We start from the raw sequence: 10,037 nt of genomic DNA on the forward strand, positions 1-10,037 counted from the left end.
AATATCAAATGCCCCCCTACTATTTTTGGTCTTTCATGGAGAAAAATACATCACTTCACAATCGAAATAATAGCTTTTGGACTAAATGACCTTACATTTTGGGTGAAAAACTTTTTTTTCTTTTTTTTATGCTTGTCAAATTTTCCATGCAGGCCCTGGTCCCTCTACCTTTGGGAAGAGATTTCCGCACATGTCAACCCACCTATTTAATATTCATGACGACATGCATATCACCATTTTCATAAACTATTGCTAAACTTTAGAATTAAATAACTTAACTGTTTGTTATCAGATTTTCATAAAATTGTATTTGATATAAATATTTTCAGCCCGGAGTAGCCCCAAAACAAGCTGCGTATCTGAATAAACATGCGTGCGCGTGTTTAGAGTTAGCCCTTTAGTATCTGGGCGTTGTAAATACTTTGTTTTTATTATAAAAATCAATAATGCGAGCGCGAAGCACGAGCAGAAAATATTTGATATTCCGATTTGAAAAAGGGTGAATTTAAACACTATTTTAAGTACTGTGTCGGAAAATTCTTAAGGGGGTGGGGGTCTACAAAACATCGTTCATTTTCATTACATTTCTGTCATTCATCAACTTACCACTAGATTTCCAGGAGGTGTTGCCTATGGAAAATAACACATGCAGCACCCCCACATTTTGGGGTGCTTCACCCCCAGCACCCCCGCTTCCCAGGGCCATATGGGGCAGGGCGAAAAAGACTGAAATTTGATTTTTATTGTCTGAATTGTAATTCTTTATACAAAACACGGGCGGTCGGGCTCGCCCACACTTGATTCGACATAAAACCGTCTAAGTTTCAAGTCCAACCACACCCTTGTCCCTCCCTGCTATCGAGTAGTCATGGTAGTGTGTAAACTATAATGGTTATCACGTATCGCGCGCGACTACGTCTGTATCGGCGTGCCGGAGCTTGATTGAGTCGCGTTACATGTTATAGGAGGGATGTTATTGGAATATGTGAAAGACGTTGTATGATTTGCGATTGTCGGATGTGATAATTATGTACATTATAACATATATAAAAAATACAAAGGGAACCTGATTTCGTGGGGGTGCTGCCTATGGAAAATAATACACGCAGCACCCCCAGGAAAAATTTTGGGGGTCCCTTACAAAAATGTCCTGTGGTAATACCATATAATTACCATAGGACTGTACCACACGATTACCACATATATTGTTGTGTGGTAATGCTATGTCTTTATGTCCTGTGGTATTGTGTGGTAATGTGTGGTAATGTCGTGTGGTATTGTCCTGTGGTAAATTGGAACATTTACCACACAACATTACCACAGGAATACCACATGAATGGATTAATATATGGTAACATTTACCACACAAGGGATTAATTTATGGTAACAATTTTTACCACATACCATTTACCACACGACATTTACCACACCATTTACCACACACCAGTTACGACATGCATTACCACACACCATTTACCACACAAATTACCTCACATTTTACCACACACCAGTTACCACACGCGTTACCACACATCATTTACCACACGAATTACCTCATATTTTACCACATGCCTTACCACACAAATTACCTCACATTTTACCACACACCGGTTACCACACGCGTTACCACACATAATTTACCACACAAATTACCTCATATTTTACCACATGCCTTACCACACAAATTACGTCACATTTTACCACACACCGGTTACCACATGCATTACTACACACGATTTACCACACACGTTACCACATACACTACCACACACCAGTTACGTAACTGGTGTGTGGTAATGCATGTGGTAACTGGTGTGTGGTAAAATATGAGGTAATTCGTGTGGTAAATGGTGTGTGGTAAACACTAACCAGTTACCACACATATTGTACATAATACACATAATACCATGCATCAGAGTCATTACCCAAAATGTGTGTGGTAACTAGATGTGTGATAACTGATGCATGATAATGTATGTTGCAACTGGTGTGTTGCAATGTGTGTGGTAACTGGTTAGATACATCACAGATCATGGGTATGATTTTGGTAGCAGTAGAATGTGTTCATGACCCTATGTACTTTTATAAGATTAAGAAAATACAACACCTTCAATGAACAGACAACAAATGATTTTACAAGTGATATAGAAAGTACTGGTATTTAGCTCATAGAGTCATCAATTTACAATACTGGTTTAGATTTGCTATTGACAAAAATTGTGTAACAGCTGCTTTACTGTACAAACAGTGTAACATAATAGTAACTATCAAAGAAATTAGTTACAGTGCATATAAATACTTTTAAAAAAGATACATTTCTTCTAAATACTTTAAAAAGTTACCTCAAAGGTTATCTGGCTTTTCAGCAAACCAAATTAACGACCATTGTAGTTTTTTTGCAGGTCACACATACAGAATGGACTGATTTACTCTTTGTTTTATGCTTAAAGACAAAAATGATTAAACTCTTAATCGTTTTTAAGAAAATGAACAAAACATAAGGATGTGTCTACAATAGGTAATATCATATAAGTAGCTGCGGCAAAGTGCACTGTACTCAAAATTGCGTATAACAAAATGCATAATTATCCCAAGTTTACTTCAAGGCTGAAGGGCAAGTAGAAATAGACGAGAGATGATAATATGTATTTGGAGAAAATGAAAACTAGGACAATACCCTGGCATGTAATATCTGAATTAAAGGAAAATAACACCCAAAACATAATACCACATGATATTATTGATAAATACAGGACAATCAACATGAATCCACTCATACAATCCAATTACGGACTACCACCTTTTCAAAGTTGGCCTCTTACAGTATGGTTCGAAGTTTCTGGATGGAGGTCGCCATTTTCGCGGGGTTAGTTAGGAAATTATTACATCAGCGACGAACTACATCTCTAAACGTTCAGGCATTATATATTCTATTTTATCAATAACAAATCAAATGTACAGATAAAACTCATAAAAATATTAGTTAAAATTTGTTTAATATATGGTAGGTTCAAAATACAATTTGATGAGTTTTAATGATAAGATTTACACCCCAATTTCCGCTGCCAATTTGTAAATCGTAGATTAGGGTGTAATTTTTATCATTAAAACTCATCAAGTCGTAATTTGAACCTATCATATAATATTAAACAAATTTTAATTAATATTTTATGAGTTTTATCTGTACATTTGATTTATTATCGATGAAATAGAATATATAATGCCCAAACGTTTAGAGATGTAGTTCATCGCTGACGGAATAATCCCCATCCATAGACTTTGTACCAGAAGATGCCAACTTTGAAAAGGTGGTACTCCATACTGGGACATCGGATTGGGGGTATATGAGTGGATTCATTTTCATTGTCCTGTATTTATCAATGGTATCATGTGGTATTATATTTTGGGTTTTATTTTCCTTTAAAGGACAAGTCCACCCCAACAAAAACGTGATTTGAATAAAAAGAGAAAAATTCAACCAGCATAACACTGAAAATTTCATCAAAATCGGATGTAAAATAAGAAAGTTATGACATTTTAAAGTTTAGCTTATTTCTAACAAAATAGTTATGTGAACGAGCCAGTTACATCCAAATGAGAGAGTCGATGATGTCACTCACTCACTATTTCTTTTGTTTTTTATTATATGAAATATGAAATATTTTGATTTTCTCGTCATTGTCATGTGAAATGAAGTTTCATTCCTCCCTGAACACGTGGAATTCCATTATTTTAACATTTTGTGCTTCAGGCAAGGAGGTCCTAATCGTCAAATCCGTAAAAATTGAAATATTGTATAATTCAAACAATAAAAAACAAAAGAAATAGTGAGTGAGTGATGTCATCGACTCTCTCATTTGGATGTAACTGGCTCGTTCATATAACTATTTTGTGAAAAATAAGCGAAACTTTGAAATGTCATAATTTTCTTATTTTACATCCGATTTTGATGAAATTTTCAGCATTGTGCTCGTCTGATTTTTCTCTATTGATTCAAATCAACATTTTTCTGAGGTGGACTTGACCTTTAAGATATTGTACTGGTTTATATCATGGCATTACAAAGTTCATCTGTAGTGCACACTGTGTCAAGTGCACAAACCTATTCATGGTTCCCACAGAAATTTGAAAACAGAATTCCATGACCTCTCCATGACTAAATTGCTGCTTTCCATGACTTAATTCCTTTCTGGCACAGTTTACAAAATCAGACATGTTATGATCATGAACACCAATTATAATAGTAGAGTACAATCACAGAGTATGAGAGTTGTGAGACATAAAAAACTAGAAAGCTGTCATAGCCAAGAGGTAAATGCAATTCCATGACTTTTCACATATCCCTGACTTTCCATGACCATTTTTTTCCCAGGATTTTCCATGACTGTGGGAACCCTGTAATAATACTGCATTGACAGAGCTCTATCATTTTAAAAGTTAATTTCAATTTCCTTCAAACATTTTATTCATCTCTTTTTGGTTGGACCTTGAATATAATACAATACAATGTTTTGGCAGGTCGTCTATAAAAGCATGTACATCGTTAAAAAAGGCTTTTGGCAGGAACTTTTGGCAAGTAGTCAACAGTATCAATGCATGTAAATTTGGGTGAAAGAATCATACATGTACATTAATTCTTAAGAAAAGTTTGTGGTTGTATTACACTATCACTTAAACGTATTAAAAAGACAGCAGTTGCAGCAAACAATTATTTCATGAGAAATTGTCAAAATATTGTACATAATCTCTAGATCTGGTACATTAATGTAAGCTTGTATTTTTGTAAAATCACTAATTTTGAACTTAAAATTAATTATTTTGATGATCACTAACACAGAAAAGAACATGTGGGACAGGACAGTGTATTATGATTGATTTGAAAAATACCTGACATTGGATAGAATTACATGCTTATTTTGCTCATTTCTCAGCAATTACACATTTTCTTCCCGAGCTATAATTAATTATGGCACATGTCTTTTATATTTTGCTGGTAATTCTATTGGATTCTGTTCGAACTCATTTTAAGATTGTTACTACAACTGGTAATTTATCTTTAAAGTTGTACTTGTATATGATACGGGCTCAACATAATCTAAAATAAAGTAATTTTTACCATGCAAAATAGTGGAAATTTTATCAAAATCAGATAAAATTAAAAAAATAATAATTACAAAAATATTGGTCATCAACACATGCAAGTAGATACATGTAAGTTTATGATATCATGCCCACATTTTTATTGTTCTCATGTTACCAGATAAAATAATAATTTACTTCATGTGTGTAATAAGTATGTCTTCCAATCCCATGTAGCAAAAGAACTTCCAGCAATAATCAATACAGGTAAGTCACATCAATACAGTTTACAATCCGATTTGTTTCATTCTTGGTAAACAAAATTAAATGCACAATTTTATATACAAAATGATAAGTTGGGGATACGTGTACATGTACAATGTACGTCAGTATGACATCATCAGCTTGCTACTTGCATATATGCTTAGAGCTCTTTCACCAAAATAATGCAGAGGTTAGAATGTCATACATTACTTTATTATCCCTTGTCTAATTTGGATGAATTGAGACGCCATCCTACTGTAGTCAGCACATGAGATTTAAAAAAATTCAAATTACCAGGCAGTGACAGTATTGTTGTAGGTACAGAGCAAAGATCAGGAATATAGTAGGTCTTCTCAAATTGTATTTGGATTGATCCAAGGTTGTTGACAACTGGAGGAGAGGAAGGAGCTAATTCCATGGCCTTGGAGCAGTAGTGGAGAAAGTTGCATCACCAGTAGCTAATTTGTAGGTGCGTAATGATCACAAAAATAAAAAGGCAAGTGCGCCTAGAATGAAAATGACGCACAAGGGATTCCTTATAATACATGTAATCTGGATCTCTGTCATTGACTTTGAAAATCAGGAGACGGACACTGATGTTCATGTATATCCTTTCCTTGACTTGCAGCCAGCGAAGTTGGCGTATGGCAAATGGCACAATAGATGCAGCATTCTGTACTATCTGCAGTCAGTCCAGATCGCCCTAATTCAAGCACGAAGAGCATTACAATAGTCCAGTTTAGATTGCGCTAAACCATGGACTGCTTTGTGGCAAGTAGAAATATAAAAGGCACTTCCCATTGGCCTTTATTCTTCCAATCTGTTTGATGTTATACTGGTAGGGAGCAGGTTCCAATAGCACTATGAAAGGAGTTACGAAACCAGATGAATGGGTGCAGATTCAGGACACCTTCCATTTCAACTTAAGGCATCTGCAATAAATAACAGAAGAAGATAAACATAAAAGCCTTTCCTGCATTAACTATTTAATATTCATTAAAAACTACATGGTTTCAATATCAATTTCCAAACTTTTTAAAAAATGATTAAAAAACAATGTGGGGTTTGTTCCATATTTATACTTCAAATATTAACATGTAAAGTCAGGTCGGGGGAGGGGGGCTTGATGCCCTCAAGATCTGCTGCACCTCCAAACCATCTCTGTATAGGGAAGGACATTTTAAAGTAAAAAAAAAAATATTTATTTTAATTAAACATGATTTTAATTCATGCTTTTTTTAAATGTGTTTTAAATGGTTATGGGATAATTCCATCAGTTTGAATAAGAAATTACAAGTTGCCAATTTCACATAACGAAGATCAATTCTGATGTGATAATAAATGCATGTCAGATGTTGATGTTTCACTTATGCCTATCTAATACGTTTGAATTGACAACAGCATGAACCTTGTAAGGGCATTAATTATTAGACAAGCTTTGTATCAGAGTGGTTACAAAATCAAAATTATTTAACTGCATCTCATGTTCATGCACATGTAAATAATCAAAATAACACAATAATTATAAAAAATACCTTCCACAAAGGATAAATTTGTACACACCATTATATCTGCATGAATATTGTTCTTTTAGTCCACCTATAATGATACAGCTGATGAGAGTTTGAATGATGGTATCAAGATGGTGCTTCTACCAGGGCTGCAAAAGAGAGAAAAAAAAAAATGTTAACCTCAATCATGCCAAGAAATCATGCCAACCGTTGTGAAACTCTATTAGCGCCAAATTACACTCTAAACTTGTCATTAGAACGTCCAAACCGATACACGTCAGCCAGGAATCTAGTACTAGCACAATCAGCTATGCATTTGCACCAATTCCCTCTGTATTTTCTTGCATATGGACGTCTCTCGACTTAAAGGTCATGTCATTGTGTTATATAGCTTGGGAATTGCAAGCAAGTGATCCTTCGAAATGTTTACCTGCTTAAAAGTAACATTTCTTAAGCCTTAATTTTGTATATTTAGATAACAAAAGGCTTACAAATTGGAAAAATCAAATGTTTGCCCAAAATTATTGTGGGAAAGGTGGATTTTTTAAGGGAAATCCATCTTTGTGTACCAAGTTCTACAGGCAACAGAGACTTGTCTAGCTCCGTGAATGAAAATACCCCTTGTACAATGTAAAAATGATAAAAATATCATCACAGAGTCCTCTAAGTACAGTTAGGACCATTGACAGATAAGGTGCCCTAAGATTGCGCACATCCGAATCTGCGCGATTCTGATAATGGAAGATACGCAACGACTCCAAACAAAAAATAAACTTTACACCTGAAAGAGCCTACTGTACTTAGTCTTACCTACTGCCCGATGCCTCCTGACATGTAGAGCAACAACAAAGGACCTCCACTCCTGGCGGCCAGTGGTTCTGGGCCGTCTTCTGGAAACTCCCCCGGGCTAGGTCATATTCACCGACTCCATCTCCTCCTCAAATGTGATGCCAGGACAAGTAGTTTTGGGTCTCCCTCTCTTTCTCCTGGAATGTCATAAACAGATCTATTCATAAAAAATCTGACTTAAAATGGTTGGAAAATAATGAATTTAGGGCATTGGCAAGAGTTCCATATGCAACCCCACTAAAATTGAAAATAAAAACATGAAGAAGGTTCAGAATAATATATCTAGCACAATATAGAACATATATGATGGGGTAGTGGATAGTACTAGGAGTGGAAATACATACTAAAATATGGCTTTATTCCATCAAATTTCGAGCATGTATGGATGTATCTAGTGTGTGTAATTGTCCATAGACATCGGTTTATTTACTCAAGGGTCTGTGAGTCAAGTCTAGGCGAACTATTGGCTGATAATCGTTAAAATACCCCTTCCGGCATCAGCACTTCTTGCTAGCATAGCAGGAACAGGTCTTGACTGCAAATAAAACGAGGTGATCTCAAGTCCCAACTAAGGTGCCAAAAAAAGGGTAAAAAAATTATAGAAAAATCTGAAGTGAACGAACTGGAATGGAATTAAGTCTCAACAATCTTATTTTTTATCATGTTGGTGGGGGGTACATTGGAATTGCATATGGAATTCTTTCCATGTGACGTCCTCAAAATGCAGCCTCTGTGACTGTGCTTTCTTATCGAAATCTTCGCATCATGTGAATAAGTGCGCAGACATCGGCCACTATTAGTATTACCCAGTTGTTGTGTGTCCAGACAGGTTGTGTGTCTGGACGATCAATTTTAGAAAGTCTATATGCGTCACGGGCAAAAAAAAATCATAAAAAGTGGGGAAAAGTCATCGGAAATAATTGTTGCATCATTCATCATCAATCCTCAAAAGTAAAGGATGTTTCAGAATCATTTCGGCAACAAACAAACTACGATCTTCTTATTGATGACCGGAAAAATATCCATGCATAGAAACTGGCGCATTTCCACTTCCAGCCGGCTAGCCAGCCAGCCAAGCCTGAGCTGAGCAGCCACACTAGCCCGCGTTGCCAGCGCGCCTAGCTGAGCTGGACATGCATGCTATACGCTACAATGCATGTTAAACTGAATTGTCCGCGGTGCGACCCGGGTCCGACGTAGCCTTTCATTTTTACATGATACCGTTTCCCGATAGTTATCAAGAAATTGTTATCATAAAATGAATTGTTCCACATAATTGTCCCGCTAATTTCTAAGTAATATTCTTAACGTTCATTCTCAATTTCTCATGTCATTCTGATCTGCTGTCGGGCTACCGTACCAGTACCACTAACTTAATAATTTTGTTCAATCAAAATGCAAGTAAATGACCATGACTGGCCGAGATATTTTCCCAAGAAAATCAATTATTTCTCTTAATTTTTAATGAGACTTTTTGCACACTTACTCATAAGAATACAAGGAACATCATCAATTGAAAGATTTTGTAAAATAACAGGAAATTCACGTTAAATCTAAACTCAAATCGTTTAGGTGTGCTGTGACTGTGTGCAGACTTGAGACCACCAGCCAGTGGTCCACATCACAGCAGCGAGCAGGCGCTCGGGGCCGGGCGAGCGCCCGGTTAGACAGGATGGGATTGCCAGTGTCATGTCATTTTCATTGACGAAATCTTTAGCTAGTTGCAAGCCGGGGCATTTAACAAACTACGAAAAGAAAATCATAGAAAATGGTTATCTAACTTACTGTTTAGCCTACTGCAAATGTCTTCGAAGTCGTCCACATCTAACCCGCATTCTTTAAGTAGTTGAATTATTAACGGCCTTCTTCGTCCCACTTCTCGATCGAGCTCAATAAACTGCAACGCAACGCAAACGGTATATTCTTTTCAAATGTTGGCGGTAAGTGCGCATGCGCAAGCCTGTCGCCGCCCCCCCCCCCCCCAGGGTGACCAGATTTCACAAAATGAAATAAGGGACAATCAAAAAAAGATCAACAAAGAAGGCTACACAGTGTTACACCTGTAAAAAACTTAAAAAAATTGGAAGGGAGGGTGAACGAAAGAATGAAGGAAAGAAAGAAAAGGCGAAAGAAAAGAGATGAAAATTAAGAGAAGAAAAAAAATTAAGGGGAAAATGAAGGAAAAAATAAAAAAAGAATAAAAGAAAGTTAGAATAAAAAAGAGAAAAAAAGTTTCCGCCATTCTTTGAATTGAATACAGAAAGAGAGAAAAAGAAAGAAATGGAAGAAGAATACATGTGTGAAAGACAAAATAAAGGAGAGAAAGAAAAAAAG

The 10,037-nt window shown here is 36.0% G+C and overlaps 1 long non-coding RNA gene across 2 annotated transcripts; it reads right to left on the minus strand.

The window, feature by feature from the left end:
* Window positions 1-2,140: 2,140 nt before the first annotated feature.
* LOC129271561 (uncharacterized) lies at window positions 2,141-9,634 on the minus strand. 2 transcript variants are annotated; one of them, XR_010296363.1, is made up of 5 exons: window positions 9,489-9,634; window positions 7,665-7,860; window positions 6,907-7,003; window positions 4,026-6,275; window positions 2,141-3,418 (listed from the first exon to the last, which is right to left on the minus strand). It is a non-coding gene; the product is annotated as an uncharacterized LOC129271561 (long non-coding RNA). The 2 variants fall into 2 exon arrangements; XR_010296361.1 differs by having other exon boundaries at window positions 7,665-7,840; window positions 9,489-9,633.
* Window positions 9,635-10,037: the final 403 nt, after the last annotated feature.

The sequence above is a fragment of the Lytechinus pictus genome, chromosome 2 (genome assembly GCF_037042905.1).
Source record: "Lytechinus pictus isolate F3 Inbred chromosome 2, Lp3.0, whole genome shotgun sequence".
Lineage (NCBI taxonomy): Eukaryota > Metazoa > Echinodermata > Echinoidea > Temnopleuroida > Toxopneustidae > Lytechinus > Lytechinus pictus.